Source organism: Schistocerca gregaria, chromosome 5 (genome assembly GCF_023897955.1).
Source record: "Schistocerca gregaria isolate iqSchGreg1 chromosome 5, iqSchGreg1.2, whole genome shotgun sequence".
In the NCBI taxonomy this organism is placed as follows: Eukaryota; Metazoa; Arthropoda; class Insecta; order Orthoptera; family Acrididae; genus Schistocerca; species Schistocerca gregaria.
In genome coordinates, this window is record NC_064924.1 from 568,848,745 (window position 1) to 568,870,413 (window position 21,669).

A 21,669-nucleotide genomic window follows, 5' to 3' on the forward strand; every position below is an offset into this window, starting at 1 on the left:
TCTGTCTCTGTCGAAATTCTTTGAAAGTGTGTATCAAAATGTGCCATGAACACTGAGAATAGAACATTAGTAGCATTATGATAACACATCTCTCAATGACCACTTCCTTAAAATGTTTGTTAAAACATGTAAAATTACTCACAGGGAAATTTCTTTTGTATGTGAGGTCCATTCTTTTTTATTTATCTGGCATTATAGGACCACTGAAGATAACTGATTTAGAAACAAAGGAAGCTGTACTGCACAAGACTTCGGAGAGAGTAAAGACTCTGGTTTAAGAACACATGAATGGAGACAAGGAGGGGACCAGAGGGAGGAATGAAGGGATTTGATCAGATAAATGTGGCTTAAAGTATAAACTAGTTCCTGAGTAATCATTAATTATCCAAATGCTAAAGCCAAATAAATATTACACAAGGAAATTAAACACTTGTCAGTGTTGAATCTTGTATTTTGGTACTGCAGTTCTGCACCGTGGTGCAACACTGTTTAACATGCTGGCAGAGAAATGGGAGCCAAAAAGGTACTGGAACATAAATTAAGAGTTATTCCTGCTATAAATTATGGGTGCTTATATACTTTATAATTCTAGACCTCTGTTAGCTACCTACATGGTGGTGTATGTGGGAGAATCCAAGAAATAATATTAAACTGGCTTTCAGAAATGTGACCTGCATAAGCATATGCATGCTTCCATAAATAGCAGCACCTTAGTCTATTAGATAGCCAGCAATTGAATAGTACAACTTGAAGAGCACCAATAATTAGCAAATGGTATCTATTTTGTGATGGAATAATATATTTTACTTGCTGGTAATGTTCATGGCAAAAGTGGAGTGTATTCTTTTTAACTGACAAAACATAAATAATAGGAGCAGTGTTCACTAACACAAGAAGGGACAAAAGTTTGATCTTTAGCAATTAGAATATTCTAAAATCAACATAAAAGAACAACACAAAAATTGTAGGGTACATGCACGGATATCAAAGAATATGATAAGTTCTTCCCAACATTGGATCACTGGAAGCAAAAGGTCCTTTGGCGCTCTGGTAAGCATGGCATGTTATGTTATGGGAATGATGTTTTAGTGAATTGTGATATGCATAGTAATTTTAACTTTGACATGCCAATGCATTGCTCATTTTATGTATTGTGTACCTGGAAATTCAATGGCACGATTTTGTGTGGCACAAGATGTTTGTAGCAATCTGTATGGAGATCTGAAGATGGCAACTTAGTTTTACCAAAACTGGTTATCTATAATAAAGTTTTTATAGCAATCTCAGCTAAGAAGTTGCTGTTCTCCTAAGTGCATGAAAATGGTTACTGGCAATGGGTTAATAGCAAATATTTTAATCCTGGAGAACTACTGTAATAAAAACTTTGCTACATGCTACTTAATATGTCTTGTATAGTTTCATTTAACATGTTCAAATAAATTCCGAGGTTGCAGCCAGTCTGGATATAAGCCCAATATTTATTTGAATATTCAATCTGCCAGAAACTTTTAAAACCATTTAATAGTTTTGCAACAATGTGATTAAGTATTGTAAGTCTTAGAAGACTAGCAAGACATGACTAAGATGCACTGTAACGATTCACCTGGTTTATTTCTTTGTTGATTGTCCACGGTGCCGATGTACCGTGTTGCTACACTGGCTCAAAATTGGGGTGTGGAAGTACAACACTGATGTAGCCAACAGGTGCACATTTGCATTTCACTGTACTTTACTTTTACTGCTCAAAACCCCTCAATAATACAGTTATATGGCCAGTACACTATTGTTTAACTTTCCATAAGCCTCATTAATAGGTTGCAGGTGAACACCCACATACTGTTACAACAGTTTCCTGTTGAACATTTAAAAACAGTAAAAGCCTAACCCCATAGTCCACATTTCTTGAAGACTAAACAGGTACCAATGGAATAGACAATGTCATTGTTTTAACACACGGCCTATTTGCATTACACTTATTTCACAGACGCATTGTTGTTGTTCTAATCAATACAGGTTCCTCATCTGAAACTCAGCCATGGACTGACTGTCTCAGGACCAAAAATTGGGCCCTTATGTATCCTCACAATAATAGGTACTGAAACTACACACTGGTTGATGTTTAATTTACAGATATTACAATTAAAACTTAGCTTGTTAGATTAACTGAATACATCAAAAAATTCGTTCCTTTTTAACAGTTTCTTCTACTACAAGAATTAGGTCGAATTATTTGTATAAATCATGAAATTAACAAATATCATTATGCAAACAATACTTTTGACAAAACTGTTAATTACTTTGGAATTAATTAAGGGCTGGCTTTGTCAACATGTTTTCAAATAGATCCAGATAGACAATTTAAGAATACTATTAGTTGTTCTTCCAAATGTTTATAATAGTTCAGAATTTATATTTGTTTATATGTCAACAATAGAATTTAAGTTACGAAACAATTACTGATTTCACCCTGCAATAAGAGATACTAACTAGGAATAGTTGAAATAAATTAGAAAATCAATTACATACATGAAACCAGGCACAAAATTAGATCTGGTGTTATATTCTTTAAAACTGATGGCCAACCTTTCTCTTTTATGAAAATGCAGATTATACTCATGAATGTTAATGGTAAAATGAATTTTAAGGAGGCAGATGGCAAAACAAGAGGGGAATTAAAAATATCCCATCTTGCTTCGTCAAAGCACCAAAGTAACAATTTGCTGCTTGTAGTCAAGTAGCACATTGTCACATTGTAACCACAGTTAGGTACAAATCCAAAAGCAGGGTCATCAGTGAAGTTCAACACTTAGCACTTATTAAGAACACCCCAATGTACAGACAGAACTGAACTTAATCTTGGACAGAGATTGCTGCTACTTATACAAACATAAAGCATTCGAGAAATTGCATACATCACAAACATATGAAATTTTGAAAATCTTTCAGAAATGATCAATACTAAATAATAAGTAACTGCTGGTGGCCAGATTTGACCTGTTGATTTGTAGCATGCTAGCCAGCAGCAGAAACTCTACATTGCATGCAGCACAGCCCGCAACATTACTTCCTCTCTTGGAAAAAGAGTAACCTGGTGGTTAAGTAGTCCTCATTCGAGCTGACCACAACACCCTGGATCTAGATCATATCAGGGGTACTCCGTATAGCAGTGCTGGTGGATCCTTGCATTTTGGCAGTTTTGTCACATCCCCTTCAACTAAGAGCATTGAAGATAGTCCCTTCCATCGAAGCTTGTCCCTCCCATTGAAGCTTCACATTTGTCAAGTGGGTCTTCAGGTTCCTTGAATGAAAAGTCACATTATCAAGCTGTCCCTTAGGACTGTAATAGAGCTTCATATAGAGGACATTGATGATGTCTTTGCATTTTTGTCTTCTTGATGAAGGGTCATAATCCTTGACTTTGTATGCGACTAATGACAAATGACGAAGGATGCGATATGGCCCAAAAAGTAGTGTTTTAGTAACTTCTCTGACAGCCCAACTTAACACATGGGCTTCAGTATTGTTCACTTTCCTTGAATTTGTTGCTTTGATTTGCTCTCTCTAGCTTATTGGCATAGCTAAACTTTATAGGACCAATGCTGACTATGTTACTGGTGTACAGTTAAATAAATGTGGGGCTTGTGGTACAGGATTTACTTGTAGTTTCTCTGATGCTAACTTGGAAAGAACATCAGCATCATTTCAATTAGTGCTGTGATATTTGAACTTGAAATGGTTTGATTTAATTTATACATTAAACCATCCAGCCACACAGTGTCATATGCTGGTGTGATGTCAATAAATGCCACTGAACTTTCCTTTTTCTTTTGGAAGCCTACTTGTGTAAATGGTGTTAGGGTAAGAAGTAGCTTGTAGCAGCTTTGTTTTGTGCAAAATTGTGCATGATGTAGGGAGTTATGGTTGTCGAATCAAATGTGATCACAGCTTTAAGAATCACAGTTATACAAAGTGCAGTGGGTGAAGTACTCAGTGAAGACTGTCATCCACAAATCCTAGTTTTTTGACATTGTGATACCTCACAAGAAGTTGATTAAGATCCAGTGGAATGATGCTGCTGCAGGTGGAACTGGTAACAGATATGCTGGAGGTAATTGTGGCATGTTCTTGTGTCACTGGCATTCCTTACAGTGGCTCGGATAATTTATTACAAATCAGTAGTGACGTGGTCAGTGGCACATCTCAGGTGATCATATATTGGTGTGTCATGGAAAAACTTTGAATAACTGGCTATAGATGAGCTGGGATAACCAGCAACAATTTCTGCTCCATTGGATCATAATTCCTCATGTAAAATGTCCCACTTATCAGTTTTAATTCTCCTTTGGTCAGTTCCTCCTCCTTTGAGCAACGGTTTTCAGTAGTACTGGATCTCCCTTCTGTTCAGCAGCATAATTGTTTAATGCAGGGACAACTGAGATTTCAATCACACTGTTGTCTTCAACCAAAGGATTCCTTGTAAGGCAGTTGGCGTCCTAGGGGTTGCATCCACTTTTGTATACCACTGTGATATACTCCTGAAGCCTCAGTGCCCATCTCACCAGTCAACACGGCAGATCCTCCAGACTAGTCAGCCAACGTACAGAACAGTGGTACCCCACAATGGTGAATAGTTTGCCAAATAAATACAGCCAGAACACGTTGATGGTTCAAACAACTACAAGGCACGCTTTCTCAGTTGTAGAGTAGGTAATCACAGATGAATTACACCTACCCCATGACCGCTAGTGTCAGTGTAAATCTGTCTTACCATTCTCGTCATACAATGCTAAGAGTGGAGAAGATATCAGTGACTCTTTTTTGCACTTCTTCCTCAAAGATTAAGCATCTCTCTGTAGTAGTTTGTAATGTTACCCTACCATATATCACTATTAAAATTTTTCTTAGTGTCTTCATTAGTTTCAAATGCTTTGAGAGGCATAAGATATACAAAAGAAAGACATTTATTTATCTTCATTTTCTCTTCTTGTTGTTGGCTACAGTTTTTGTGTCTAGGGGTACATTCTTGCAGCTGAAATTTTGATTTATCGCTGTGGGTTCCTAATGACTAAATAACTGATGAAGATTTGCCTGTATATTTCTCGAATTTTATTTTTTGTCACTTTTTTAAATTTCACACCGTCTTTATAATTTCCACTTCTATCACACCACAAATTACATTTTTAGTGACTCAGTCAGAAACATGTCTACTTCCATCAGAGGCATGTCCACTACTACTTACATTCTGCGGTACTCACAATATTCCAAAGAGCTTACAGAGCAAAAGAGTTTATAAACTTCCTTGACAAAAGAAGAGTCTCTGGTAAAATATATCATTATTTTATAAATGAATCCAGAAATAAATTTAATAATTAGCATTAAATCGTGCAATTGATAATTTCAAGTATACCGGAAGTTTCATAATTTCAAATATTTTTAAAAGAAGAGTAATTTTAACTGTACATACATACAACTACCAAATTAATTTCTTTTTGAGCCTGAAATATAATACATTGTATACAGAATTATATAAAATTCTTTTAGTTAAACAACTGAGATAATGTTCAACTACTCAAGAATCGATAGTATAAATAGTATCAGTTGTATCTATAAAATAAGGTAATGTTACAGGAAGGTGTCGTATTACAATTTCACCCTCACAAAATTTAGAAACAGGTTGTTTACAATATTTTGTGATAGACTACAAGGTTTGCCAAACAGTGTACAAAATAATGGCGAGGAAGAAACTTCCACATGAGAAAAATATATTAAAAACAAAGATTCCAAGACTTACGGGATGTTATTGTCGTGTAACTACTCCGCCACAGGCCGTGCACTATGAACAGATGCTCGAACGTCTCGAAAGATGCAATCGCCCTCCTAGCATTGCTCTTCAACAATGGGAAGCAAGAAGGTGCTTAAAACATCAATGTAGGCCTGTGATGTGATAGTGCCACGCAAAACCACAAGAGGGAAAGTGCTGGTAGATAGGCACAATAAATAAAACACACAAACACACACACAGAATTTCTAGCTTTCGCAACCGATGGTTGCTTCTTCAGGAAAGAGGGAAGGAGAGGGAAAGACGAAAGGATGTGGGTTTTAAGGGAGAGGGTAAGGAGTCATTCAAATCCCGGGAGCGGAGAGACTTCCCTTAGGGGGAAAAAAGGATAGGTGTACACTCGCGCGCACACACACATATCCATCCGCACATACACAGACACTGTGTCTGTGTCTGTGTATGTGTGGATGGATATATGGATATGTGTGTGTGCGAGTGTACACCTATCCTTTTTTCCCCCTAAGGGAAGTCTTTTCGCTCCCGGGATTAGAATGACTCCTTACCCTCTCCCTTAAAACCCACATCCTTTCGTCTTTCCCTCACCTTCCCTCTTTCCTGAAAAAGCAACCATCGGTTGCGAAAGCTAGAAATTCTGTGTGTGTGTTTGTGTGTTTTATTTATTGTGCCTATCTACCGGCGCTTTCCCACTTGGTAAGTCTTGGAATCTACCAAGCGGGAAAGCGCCGGCAGACAGGCACAATGAACAAAACACACACACAGAATTACTAGCTTTCGCAACCGATGGTTGCTTCTTCAGGAAGGAGAGGGAAAGACGAAAGGATGTGGGTTTTAAGGGAGAGGGTAAGGAGTCATTCCAATCCCGGGAGCGGAAAGACTTCCCTTAGGGGAAAAAAAGGACAGGTGTACAATCGCGTGCCACACACACACACACACACACACACACACACACACACACACACACACACACACACATGCATATCCATCCGCACATACACAGACACAAGCAGACATATTTAAAGGCAAAGAGTAAGGGCAGAGATGTCAGTCGAGGCGGAAGTACAGAGGCAAAGAAGTTGTTGAAAGACATGTGAGGTATGAGCGGCGGCAACTTGAAATTAGCGGAGGTTGAGGCCTGGCGGATATCGAGAAGAGAGGATATACTGAAGGGCGAGTTCCCATCTCCGGAGTTCGGATAGGTTGGTGTTGGTGGGAAGTATCCAGATAACTCGGACGGTGTAACACTGTGCCAAGATGTGCTGGCCGTGCATCAAGGCATGTTTAGCCACAGGGTGATCCTCATTACCAACAAACACTGTCTGCCTGTGTCCATTCATGCGAATGGACAGTTTGTTGCTGGTCATTCCCACATAGAAAGCGTCACAGTGCAGGCAGGTCAGTTGGTAAATCACGTGGGTGCTTTCACACGTGGCTCTCCCTTTGATTGTGTACACCTTCCGGGTTACAGGACTGGAGTAGGTGGTGGTGGGAGGGTGCTTAGGACAGGTTTTACACCGGGGGCGGTTGCAAGGGTAGGAGCCAGAGGGTAGGGAAGGTGGTTTGGGGATTTCATAGGGATGAACCAAGAGGTTACGAAGGTTAGGTGGACGGCGGAAAGACACTCTTGGTGGAGTGGGGAGGATTTAATGAAGGATGGATCTCGTTTCGGGGCAGGATTTTAGGAAGTCGTATCCCTGCTGGAGAGCCACATTCAAGGTCTGATCCAGCAGGTCTCCAGCAGGGATACGACTTCCTAAAATCCTGCCCCGAAATGAGATCCATCCTTCATGAAATCCTCCCCACTCCACCAAGAGTGTCTTTCCGCCATCCACCTAATCTTCGTAACCTCTTGGTTCATCCCTATGAAATCCCTAAACCACCTTCCCTACCCTCTGGCTCCTACCCTTGCAACCGCCCCCGGTGTAAAACCTGTCCTATGCACCCTTCCACCACCACCTACTCCAGTCCTGTAACCCGGAAGGTGTACACGATCAAAGGGAGAGCCACGTGTGAAAGCACCCACGTGATTTACCAACTGACCTGCCTGCACTGTGACGCTTTCTATGTGGGAATGACCAACAACAAACTGTCCATTCGCATGAATGGACACAGGCAGACAGTGTTTGTTGGTAATGAGGATCACCCTGTGGCTAAACATGCCTTGATGCACGGCCAGCACATCTTGGCACAGTGTTACACCGTCCGAGTTATCTGGATACTTCCCACCAACACCAACCTATCCGAACTCCGGAGATGGGAACTCGCCCTTCAGTATATCCTCTCTTCTCGATATCCGCCAGGCCTCAACCTCCGCTAATTTCAAGTTGCCGCCGCTCATACCTCACCTGTCTTTCAACAACTTCTTTGCCTCTGTACTTCCGCCTCGACTGACATCTCTGCCCTTACTCTTTGCCTTTAAATATGTCTGCTTGTGTCTTTGTATGTGCGGATGGATATGTGTGTGTGTGTGTGTGTGTGTGTGTGTGTGTGTGTGTGTGTGTGTGGGCGAGTGTACACCTGTCCTTTTTTTCCCCTAAGGGAAGTCTTTCCGCTCCCGGGATTGGAATGACTCCTTACCCTCTCCCTTAAAACCCACATCCTTTCGTCTTTCCCTCTCCTTCCTGAAGAAGCAACCATCAGTTGCGAAAGCTAGTAATTCTGTGTGTGTGTTTTGTTCATTGTGCCTGTCTGCCGCCGCTTTCCCGCTTGGTAAGTCTTGGAATCTTTATTTTTAATATATTTTTCCCATGTAGAAGTTTCTTTCTATTTTATATATATATATAAATAAAATAGAAAGAATCTTCCACATGGGAAAAATATATTAAAAACAAAGATTCCAAGACTTACCAAGCGGGAAAGCGCCGGCACACAGGCACAATGAACAAAACACACAAACACACACACAGAATTACTAGCTTTCGCAACTGATGGTTGCTTCTTCAGGAAGGAGAGAGAAAGATGAAAGGATGTGGGTTTTAAGGGAGAGGGTAAGGAGTCCTTTCCTTTTCCTTCCCTCTTTCCTGACGAAGCAGCCACCAGTTGCGAAAGCTTGAAATTCTGTGTGTGTGTTTGTATCTGATACATAACATATTACAGAAAACATAAGAAAAATGTCTTCTATACAAGTCATAATCTATACACATATCAGGATGTGGCATTCATATTTTCGGATTTTTGTGGAACATACTGTCACAAGACAAACAATACAAAGTCAAAAATATAACATTGCAACAGAACTATAGTAATAAATACAGAGACAAGGTAAATTACTAGAATTAAAAAATTTTAAGTTTGCATTCATGCAATCAAACCTTCAAAAGAGAGAAGAATAATTTCAGAGCCTTAGTGTGTGATGAGTGAGCTGACTCGAAAAACTCATGACGATGGGTACATACCAGAAGAATATAATCAGCCTTGAGTAGGAATCAAAGAGTGACATAAACCGTAGTATTCAAGGGTATGTTGACTCATGAAAGAACAAAATAATGGAAAAATATTAGGGCCAAAGTTTATGATTTGGGGATCGACCCAAGAATCCAAACCACACTGATCCAATCAGAAACAATATTGCAATACTCATGATAAATGCAGGTAAACGGAGTCATAGTTATCTTTGAAGGATGATACAGTCCAGTACCTTGAGAACCAAAATCAGAGCATGAAAGCAGACATGTATGCATCTTGTTATATTGTCCATACTAGTAAATGTCTTCCACATTATTTGCTAATTGTCCATACAAATTAACCTACATACATAAAAACACAGAAAATTCATTTAACAATGATAAAAAAAAAACATACTGATTTAAAGTTACAAAGTGCGTTGAAAAGTCAGTCCCTCTACTTCAGGAGGAAAAACATGTGTTTATGCTGAATAACACTGTCTTTAGCAGTTTTGGCTAACAATTCACAAATATCAGTCACAACACAGATCCAGTCAACAGATGCTCGAGTACATTACCCAGCACCCATGATCTCTTGCAAGTTGACTGGTCCAGCAGGGTACAGCCATACAGCAGTGTGGGGAGTGGATCTGTCCACGTCTTTCACCTTCCTCCCTAGAGTTCTCATCACACGCTTCAACGGGTAGGTAACTTCCTGTTTAGCGTTCACATAAAATCCTGAAACATTTTGTGTGCTAAATATGCTATTCAATACCTCCTTCACATCACATGAGATATGTTCTCATTAGTAACTTTTCAAAGTCAGTTATATGGGACTTACGTCAGGTGAAATTAAAAAGTGTTCACATGTGAAACATTAATAAACAGAGTTAAGTCCAATAAAGAAATGGCCTAATAAGGTAATACACACAGATATGCTCAGATACTATTCCTAATGTTTTCAGTAAAAATTATGAACATTGTCCCATTTCAAAATTGCAAAAAGATTTAATTATTTTCATGGCATATATGTATTAAATTCTGAAGTACTAATCTGCTACAGAACGTAATTATACAGTGAGTCATAGATTTTTACTCAGTCAATAGATAAGACAAAACTTCAAAAATCACATCAACTTACATACTAAATTCCAGACAAAAAAAACCAATTATGTAATTTTATGAATCTACAAATGGATTTAAACTCAGTTGATGGATAAGTTAAAACTTCAAAAATCATATCATCTTATGTACTAAATTCCAGAAATCAAAACTCAATTATATAGTTTTACAAATCTACAAATAGATTTAAACTCAGTCAATGGGTAAGATAAAACTGTAGAAATCACGTCACCTTACATACTAAATTCATGACTGGAAAAGGAACAAGCAAACAAAAATTAGGTACTTATGGTCGATGTCTATATGCTTTCAGTTCAGTGGTATTGCGTAATCCAAACAACTTCTTAGATTTAGGACGTATAAGTCTGTCTGCATTAGGATGTGGATTTTCTAGAATCTCTAATGGTCCAAAGTAAAGAAAAATTTCTTTATCTCATGTGTCAACACTTGAGATTTCTCTTTGGCTTTCGCCAAAACCAGATCTCCTACCTCAAACTTAGAAAATCTACCTTTACTATCATGTTTCTGCTTTATTATATCCCCCCTGTTTTTTCATCTTCTCCATAACACACTCTTCCCTTTCTTGTGGAGACAGAATTTTACATGGTGGAAACTCAACATTTTCAAAAATAAAGCTAGCTAGTCTGCGATTAAACGTGATTTCAAATGGTGAAAAACCTGTTCAAAAATGTTGTAAGCTCAGAATCACTGACATAATGTACCAAACTGATATGATTCTTACTGCAGTATGTTCTAAACAGTCTTCCAATGTCTCTCATTTCTTCCTGCAGGGTTACTCGAAGGATGGTACACTGAAGTTAGAATATGCCTTATTTTTGCAAAGTCAACAAAATCTTTCCAAGCTTGAGACATAAGCTGAGAACCATTATCAGTTAAAATTGCTTTAAGAATACCATACACACCTTATGAAAGTATGTGTTTTCAAACTTAGAGATGATTTGCTTACTAGTAATTTTTTTAAGAGGTAACAGCTTTATGAACTTCAAAAATACATCAACCACCACAAAAACATAAACAAAATCCCTTCTTAGATGTAGGTAAAGGTCCATAAACATCCACAGATGTGAGATCTAGGTTACTATTAGGCAGTATGTTCTGCATTTGGCCTGCACTTGTTTGGTTACTTACCTTCATTCTTTGACCTCTGTCACAGCTGGCAATCTTCTTCTTCACTCTTCTTCCTGTGTTTTAAAAATGGATGTAGAGTAGAGTAGAGTTTTATTGGTCCTGATTATCATGTAGTACACAAATAGTACATTCTGATGTAGGACAAGTCAATGTATAACAAAATACACTCCTGGAAATGGAAAAAAGAACACATTGACACCGGTGTGTCAGACCCACCATACTTGCTCCGGACACTGCGAGAGGGCTGTACAAGCAATGATCACATGCACGGCACAGCGGACACACCAGGAACCACGGTGTTGACCGTCGAATGGCGCTAACTGCGCAGCATTTGTGTCAGCCAGTTTGCCGTGGCATACGGAGCTCCATCGCAGTCTTTAACACTGGTAGCATGCCGCGACAGCGTGGACGTGAACCGTATGTGCAGTTGACGGACTTTGAGCAAGGGCGTATAGTGGGCATGCTGAAGGCCGGGTGAATGTACCACCGAATTGCTCAACATGTGGGGCGTGAGGTCTCCACAGTACATCGATGTTGTCGTCAGTGGTTGGCAGAAGGTGCACGTGCCCGTCGACCTGCGACCGGACCACAGCGACGCACGGATGCACGCCAAGACCGTAGGATCCTACGCAGTGCCGTAGGGGACCGCACCGCCACTTCCCAGCAAATTAGGGACACTGTTGCTCCTGGGGTATCGGCGAGGACCATTCGCAATCGTCTCCATGAAGCTGGGCTACAGTCCCGCACACCGTTAGGCCATCTTCCACTCACGCCCCAACATCGTGCAGCCCGCCTCCAGTGGTGTCGCGACAGGCGTGAATGGAGGGATGAATGGAGATGTGTCGTCTTCAGCGATGAGAGTCGCTTCTGCCTTGGTGCCAATGATGGTCGTATGCGTGTTTCGCGCCGTGCAGGTGAGCGCCACAATCAGGACTACATACGACCGAGGCACACAGGGCCAACACCCGGCATCATGGTGTGGGGAGCGATCTCCTACACTGGCCGTACACCTCTGGTGATCGTCGAGGGGATACTGAATAGTGCACGGTACATCCAAACCGTCATCGAACCCATCGTTCTACCATTCCTAGACCGGCAAGGGAACTTGCTGTTCCAACAGGACAATGCACGTCCGCATGTATCCCGTGCCACCCAACGTGCTCTAGAAGGTGTAAGTCAAATACCCTGGCCAGCAAGTTCTCCGGATCTGTCCCCCATTGAGCAAGTTTGGGACTGGATGAAGCGTCGTCTCACACGGTCTGCATGTCCAGCACGAACGCTGGTCCAACTGAGGCGCCAGGTGGAAATGGCATGGCAAGCCGTTCCACAGGACTACATCCAGCATCTCTATGATAGTCTCCATGGGAGAATAGCAGCCTGCATTGCTGCGAAAGGTGGATATACACTGTACTAGTGCCGACATTGTGCATGCTCTGTTGCCTGTGGCTATGTGCCTGTGGTTCTGTCAGTGTGATCATGTGATGTATCTGACCCCAGGAATGTGTCAATAAAGTTTCCCCTTCCTGGGACAATGAATTCACAGTGTTCTTATTTCAATTTCCAGGAGTGTATAATATTAAATTTTCGTTAATTTCATTATTTCTACATTAAATGATCACTGAGTTACAATATACAGAGCAAATATTGTAGAAAAATAAAGAGAAGATATTTTAAAGCAGAAGGAGTGTGTAGACTACTGTCAGATTAATATTTGTATTGCAGCAACGTTTACATGGTAAATCATTAAAATTCTAGTACCATTTATATGATACATCACTAAGGCAAAGACACAAATCGTTACTGAAGTTCCTGAAGGAACTCGTGGAGGCTATAGAAGCAGTGGTGAGTCAAATATGCCTTAGCAGTTGACTTGAAATTAGCCAGGACATTTATTGATTTAATTTGTGGGGGGAAGTTTATTACAAATAACTTTCCCATAATACAGGGTTACTTTTTTATTCAAGGTGGTGTTGGTGGGGTGTGAATGGAAGTTTCCTTTTTGCCTGGTGTTATAGGAGTGGATATTTTCTTTTTTCTGGAAGAGAGTGGGATTTTCCATCGCGTATTTTTTCATAAACGCGGTTATCTCATACACATATTTACATGGAAGTGAGAGGATTTCTAGATTTTTTAAAAAGTGGTTTACAGGTTTTGTTCCATTTTACACCTTCTGTTATTCTTATAATTCTTTTTTGTAGCCTAAAGAGGTTTTGGCTAAGAGAAGAGTTACCCCAGAAAATAATTCCATATTTCAGTTGTGAGTATATAGAGGCATAATACACAGTTTTCAGAGAATCTTTGTTTGTAGAATCCCTCTAATATTCTCATTAAGTAGCATGTAGTGCTTAATTTCCTACAGACTTTATCAATATGAGTCCCCCATTTAAGATTATCTTGGAGTCGTACTCCCAAGAACTTAATGTTGTCTATATTCTGAAGGTCTTAGTCAGATACCTGAATCTGAGCACTTTGCTCACCTTTTGTACATTATAGAAATTTAGTGCCACTGTCTTACTTACATTTATTACCAGTTTGTTGTGACTGAACCAGTTGTCAATATTGTTCAGTGTCTCTGTTGTAGACTTCTGAAGAATTTCCATTTCTTTCCCACTCACTAGCACACTTGTATCATCAGCAAACTGGATGATGTTCTTGCAGAATTTGTTTAGGTTATACACATATAACAGAAATAGAAGAGGTTCCAGAACTGAATGGTTTCATAGTTTGAATAGTGTTGATTGAGTTTGACGAAATTTTGATGTTGCACTTCAACCGCTTGTTTATACTGCATAGGTATGACTTTATCCAATTGTTAGATGTTCCTCTAATCCCCATGTTGTCAAGCTTAGGCAATAGTTTTGTGTGATCTATGATATTAAAAGCCTTAGAGAGATCTAGACATATTCCAATGATATTTTTGCCATTATCTAGTTCCTGAAGTACTTCACTTAATAGTTCAAACATTGCTGTATCAGTTGATTGGCCTTTCCTGAAACCATGTTGTGCTGTGGATGGTATTTTGTGCTCTTCCTTAAAATCTACTACTCTTACTTGAAAAACTTTCTCTATGATTTTTGAGATTACAGATAGTACAGCAAAGGGCCTGTAATTAACCACTTCATCCTTTTATCTTTTTTGAATAGTGTTTTGAGCTTAGCTGTTTTTAGGCATGATGAGAAAATTCTGGTTTGAAAGGAACTATTACAAGGGTGAACTAATGGTTCAATAATGAGATGTTTTCCTGAATCTTTTGCATGCATTTGGTTGATCCACAATGACCAAAACTCTCTTGTGTGTAAGTAATTGAAGTATCAGTACATTGTTCCAGCCAACATACTTTCCAATCCTCTGAGTTAGTCTTATGTCTTATGAATAAACTACCTTTGCGTATCTTATAATACTCTTCTGACTCTTCTTCTCCTTTCTTACCCAACATGCTCTTAACGAGTTTCCAATTTTGATCATGATTTTGATACCTACAAATGTCTTTGCAAATTTTCAAGATCTCTTTTTCCTCTTTCACACCTCTCAAGTACATAACTTGAAACTATTTTTCTCCTTCTCCAAAGTTGTTAGATGATTCACTTCCTAAAGGTAGCCTGGGCAAACCATCAGAAACCACATTGTCTGTCTCTGTAATGTATCTGATTTCATAATTGAACTGCTGTAGAAACAAGGCCCAATGAGTAATTCTGTTATGGTACAGTTTACACACCTGAAGATAACATAATGCTTTGTGATCAGTATAGATGATGATTTTAGGACCTAGTAAATAATTTTTAAATTTGATGAATGCCCAATGTACAGCCAAAAGTTCTTTCTCATTGTACAGCCAAAAGTTCTTTCTCAGTTACAGTGTACGTCTTTTCACATTTCTGCAATACTCTACTAGAAAATGCAAGAGATCTAAGTTCAATAACACCATCAACTTCAACCTCCTGAAATAAATGAGCACCCAGTCCAGCATCACTACTGTCTGTCATAATACAAAAAGGAAGAGACAAATCTGGTCTGAACAATATCTGACTTTGAAGCAACTGTTGTTGGATCTCATTGAAAGCATCTTGACACTCCTGATTGCAATCCCAAATGGTATTCTTCTTCAAAAGTCTGCATAAGCCTGGAGCATTCAAAGCTTGGCTGCTACAAAACTTTCTATAAAATCCAGTTACTCCAGAAAATGATTTACGCTGTCTTTTGTTGCAAGGTGTAGGAAAATTAGCAATAGCATCAAGTTTCTCTTTACCAGGTGCAATTCCTTTTTCGGATATAACATGCCCTAAAAATGTAACTTCTCCCACTCCAAATTTACACTTGCCTATTTTCAAAGTCATGCCTCCTGATTCTAATTTTGAAAACACATCTCTTAACAAACTCAAAGGTTGGTCCCAAGTCTTCTCAGTGACCAGAATGTCATCAACATACACAATTAATTTTGAACTCATTTTACTTCCTAAGACAAAATCCAGAGCTCTTATGAATTCAGCTACAGATACATCCAGCACAAATGGCACCATACAATATTGAAAACACTTACTTCCATACAAAAATGCTGAATTCTTTCTAGAATTAATTTCAAGTCGGATCTGGTGAATGTTAGAAGTCAGGTGCGAACTACTCTTGCATTTTACATAATCAAATTTATGTAACTGTTCGTCCATGTTTTCAGGATGGTCATTCTCTCTGATAAGAAATTTATTAAAATGTCAAGAGTCCTAAACAATTCTCACTCCACCATTTCTCTTACTTACCACAACTAACGGATTATTGTAAGCACTTGTACTTCTCTCAATTACACCCCATGTTTCCATTTTCTGAATTTGTTTCTCAACATCTTTCCTTTTTGTAAATGGTATATTGTATGGCTTGAGAAAGAAAGGATGATGATCTTTGCGGTAAAGCATGCACTGACAGCCTTTCAGTTTCCCTGGATTTTCACTAAACATATTTCTAAACTCCAATAACAAATTCCTAAGTTGTCCTTTTGCATGTCATTAAGAGTCGTAGCCTCCCTTACTTTAGAATCTACTACACTTTAAAAATCCTGATTTTCAGTCTCATCAAAATCTATATCATAAACAGACACCTGGTACTCACCTTGGTTCACAATGTTTGGCAAATAGCTACAACTTTTCCCAAAGTTTAAAATACATAAATTAGTTTTCATATAAGTATTACTTTTATATTCTAAAATAAAAAAACTCTTTGGCATGCCATCCTAAACAAGCCTCAACTTTCACTATCCAATCCAGACCGAGAATTATATTTCCTTCCAGACTAGGGATCACCATGTACAAAGGTTTTGCCTTCTATACTAAACGTTAAAAGTACTTGACATTTTACATGCATGCTTTGCTTACCAGTAGCCCATCTTATTTTTACAAGGACAATGGACATTTCCACAATATTCTTATTATACTGGATCTTGAGTCCAAATTGTTCAGATATGTTACAAATTGGACTATCTGTATCAATCAAACAGTTCCCTTCCCAGTGATCAATATTAATCTTAATGTAAGGACATCATGTAAGAGATCACTTTCAATTCCATCCAATGCTACATCCACATATTATTGTAAAATTTTAACAACTTTACTGGTATCTTATCATTACTTCGGTAATGGAATGTAGTCGAATTAAGTCAGGTGATGCTGCAGGAATTAGATTAGGAAATGAAACACTTGAAGTACTAAAGGAGTTTTGCTATTTGGGGAGCAAAATAATGGATGGTGGTTGAAGTAGAGAATATAAAATCTAGACTGGCAATGAAAAGGAAAGTGTTTCTGAAGAAGACAAATTTGTTAACATCGAGTATAGATTTAAGTATCAGGAAATCGTTTCTGAAAGTATTTGTATGGGGTGTAGCCATGTATGGAAGTGAAACATGGACAATAAATATTTTCGACAAGAAGAGAATAGAAGATCTCAAAATGTGGTGCTACAGAAGAATGCTGAAGATTAGTTGGGTAGATCACAAAACTAAGGAGGAGGTATTTAATAGAATTGGGGAGAAGAAGAGTTTGTGGCACAACTTGACAAGAAGGAGGGACCAGTTGCTAGGACATGTTCTGAGGCATCAAGGAATCACAAATTTAGCATTGGAGGGTAAAAATCATAGAGGGAGACCAAGAGATGAATACACTAAGCAGATTCAGAAGGATGTAGGTTGCAGTAAGTACTGGGAGATGTAGAAGCTTGCACAGGATAGGGTAGCATGGAGATCTGCATCAAACCAGTCTCAGGACTGAAGACCACAACAACAACAACATTACTTCAGTTACTCATGTTGTCAGGTAAAGATTGAACACACTGAATCGGTTCCATAGCACAACTAACGTCACTTATTACAGAAGGAACACAAAATATATTACTGTCAAAATTATATTTCCTACTTAGATCTTCTTTCACTTCATTCCACCAATTTGGAGAATTACTCGAGAATGCACAGTTATTTATGTTATCATCAATTTGGTCCCAAACCAATTTAAAAAAGTTTTCAGTTTCATTCTATAGGCTTACAGATAACACACCTTTACTGTTTGGATTATTAATCTGCATGACATTAATGAAAAACTGCTTTGCCTGAACTGGTATCCCACAACTCTCACTTACATTACATACATCACCTGTATTCACAAATAAATCTGAAACTTCATTCTCCTTAAACTCCACAAATACATATGATAAAATTTTCTCGGGTTGACAGCCGAGTCAATGTGTTGTTCTCCAACAACTTTTCAGCAAGTTTCTTACTTACCATCTTCAGGTAAAGTGATGGGTTCAGGGGGGGGCGGGTCCTGGCATCTTGTCTCCATGTGACCTGTTTATTCTATCTGCCACCACCGACATGTCTCCATCGGTGCACTCTTGTCTCATTCTTGATAATGTCATGTTCCACGTGGTGCTGTGTTGGAATTCACCATCCTGATTGACCAGGTTATCACTGACCCTTATCTCAACTGCCTCTTTAATAATACAGTCCCAGAAACCTTTCACTCTACACAGTCTCTTGGTTTGTTCAAATTGAAACCTGTGTTCTTCACTGAGGCTGTGCTCCGCAACTGTGGATTTTTCTTTCTATCCAAGGTGGACGCTTTTCACATGTTCAGAGATGTGTTGTGTTATGCAACGCTGCGTCTGTCCAATATATTGTTTCCCACATTCACAGGAAATACTGTAGACACCCAGTGTTCTTAGACCCAAGTTGTCCTTCATTGAGCCCAGCATATTTCTGATTTTTGCTAGAGGATGGAAGATGGTTTTTATCTTGTTCTTCTCCAGTATCCTGGCAATCTTGGCCGTGGGTGGCCCTGCATATGGAAGGATGCCAGACCTTTGTTGTTCTCTACTTCCTGAAGGTCCTTCTCCTTCTTCTTCTTGCTCATCTTGAGAGTGTGTCTAATCTGTGTTTCGGTGAATCCATTCTTCTGGGAGGTTTTCTTCAGGTGCTGAATCTCAGTAGATAAACTGTCCCTGTCACATATGTCATGAGCTCTGTGGACAAGAGTAGTGGGCATGGATTTACGTTGAGCTGGGTAATGGCAGCTGTTGGCGTTGAGGTACAGTCTGTGTGTGTTTTCTTTCAGTAGACTGAATGTCCCAGTGTACCATCCGTTTTCTTCTTTATTGGGATATCAAGGAAGGGTAGGCAGCCATTCTCTTCCAGTTCCATTGTGAACTTGATATCCTCAGGTATGCTGTTCAGATGGTTGAGAAATTCCATTAGAGTGTCCTCGCCATGGGGCCAGACCGTGAAAGTATTGTCCACGTACCGATAAAAGACCTTGGGTTTAAGGCGTGCTGATTCCAAGGCGATATCCTTGAAGTATTCCATTTACATACTAGTGATATGTGGTGCCAGTGGGGATCCCATAGTGACTCCATCCACCTGTTCCCCTCACTGGAAATATGTGGTCGTGAGCACTCCACTGTGTCTTCGTTGAAATGATTCTCCAATAGTTTCAAGGAGCCCTATAATGGTACCCTTGTGAAGAGGGCTGTAATGTCAACGCTGACCATAATATCATTTTTGTCAAGACGCCACTCCTTGAGTGTCTTAACAAACTCCATGGAATACCTGATGTTGTGGGGACTTTTACCCATGAGAGGCTTAAGTAGTTACCCCCAGATGTTTGGCTATATCATAGGTAGGAGAACTGATCGTGTCTACTATCGGGCGTAGTGGTATGTCCCTCCTGTGTATCTTGGGGAGGCCATATAACCATGGTGGAACCGGAACTCTGGGGCAAAGCCTTTTTATCAGGTCCTGGTTCTCTGGGGCAAAGCCTTTTTATCAGGTCCTGGTTCAGACCTGAAGCTGTTGAAGAGGTGAGAAAGGAGACCTGCAGAATCGTAGACAAAGTGAGAATGCTGAAATCCAACATCTCGGCAGCAGAATGTAGGGCAATACGCAGCCTCAGAGAAGTTGAGGATACTGTCATTCTACCAGCAGACAAAGGGAATGCGACGGTGCTGCTAAGAGCAGCTGACTACTGGGACAATATTAATTCGCTGCTGCAGGACCAAACTTACAAACAAGTGGATAAGGACCCTACAGCAGCTGTGACTAGAAAGAGTATCAGTCTTCTCAACAACTCAGGTTATTATGACTATTGCTCTGAAATCCAAAATTCATAATCAGGTACACCGTTTTAGCCATCTCAGAACTAGTATAACACAATCTTTTTAAGTGGAAAGGGAGATTGAATAATAAAAATCCTTTTACTTATCTCTCTCTTGTAGTTCCTTGTTGATAATGTGGCTCAATGAAAAACATGGCTCACCATAAGAGTAAATTTCTTCTAAGAACTATAATTTGGTTTGCTAGTTTACATTACCTGTTTCATTTTTATTCTTCTGTCTGTTTATTATATTCATTTCACAAATAGTAATTTAGAACATTTCCATATTGTCTTTTCCTTCCACCCTACATGATACAATCTCATCTCACTTCAGACAAGTACAGGCAGCAACTCAAACAGCTAGCCATTACTGACTTCATACTTGTACTAACTCTCACAATAACAAGTTAACCCAAGGAAAAAAAGATATAAATCACTCATAGTACAACAACCTTAAGAAAAATCTATTTTACATCCACAGAGTATACATGAAATTAATTACTTCTGTTTCAAATTAATTTAAACTATTACCAAGAATAACTCACAGAAATAACAATAATGATAATAATAGTTATTAATTCCAAATGTCTCAAAAACAAGTTTTTTGCATATTATTTAAGAATAATTCATTACAATTTTTATAAATGAATAATGATAACATATTACTTTACCATTTTTTCGCTTAAAAAAATAAAATGCAAAGTTATTTTAATCTGTGAAAAATATTATGAGTATTGAGTACTCTTATTCTTTAATTGTATTGTGTACTTCAGTATAAAAAAAGTTGTCCATTGATCAGTTCCATCTCAAGAGGACCACGATTCTTCATTGATGGCACTGTGATGCCCATTCTGAATTGGTTCAGCTGTTCCTGAGTTGAGGTATGAGTTGTAGCTGCTCACAACAGTTAGTGTTCCAAGTTTCCCCTTGACCACCTGCAGTGCTTATGATCGCCATTGGTATGTAGACATACTTTGTGAACCTGAGTAGTATTTGCAATCGACAGAAATTTCATAGCGTAACTGAGCATCTAGATTGATGACTGGAATTCATATCATTGACGATGGCAGGATAACAATGTCTTCAGTGGCAATCATCCCAGAGCAATCACTGTTAAGTGTGCCTGCAAGAAGTCCCATTCAGGAATAACATTTATGACTGCATTCCATTAAAACTATCAGTCACTGATATTTATTCTTACAATATGTGTTTCTGTCAGCTGGCATATTTCTCATTTTCCAGCTTCAGCATGGTCACTTTCATATCACAGAATGTAGTCGTCTTTAGCTTGAGATAATAAACATTTGGCATTGCAGAAAAAGAAGTCCCTGAGTCACCTATCGCCCAAACATATTGACTGTTAATGATGATATTGATGAGATTTCCTGATATCTTGGTAACTATTATCAGTAGAGGATTTTCATCTATGGCAGTTTCATCTCCGTAGATGTTTAGATGGTCACCTTGCTTAGCTTTACTGAAATTCAGAAGCTAGCCAAGCACATAATACCTCTGTACTATAACATGGAACAGCTACAGCATATTGAGGGATGACTTTGTGCAGGATTTTGTGGTGAGCTTTGTTCCATAGGTTGAT

At 39.0% G+C, this 21,669-nt stretch overlaps 1 protein-coding gene across 5 annotated transcripts in view; it reads left to right on the forward strand.

The window, feature by feature from the left end:
* The window catches only part of LOC126272648 (pyruvate dehydrogenase phosphatase regulatory subunit, mitochondrial-like), a 181,014-nt gene that overhangs the window by 133,644 nt on the left and 25,701 nt on the right, over positions 1-21,669 (forward strand). The window contains exon 15 of one of the 5 annotated variants that reach the window (XR_007549249.1): positions 199-523. The exons of the other annotated variants lie outside the window; for them this stretch is intronic. The gene's annotated coding sequence lies outside the window, so the exon portion shown is untranslated. The remainder of the gene's footprint in view (positions 1-198; positions 524-21,669) is intronic. 5 annotated transcript variants of the gene reach the window in all.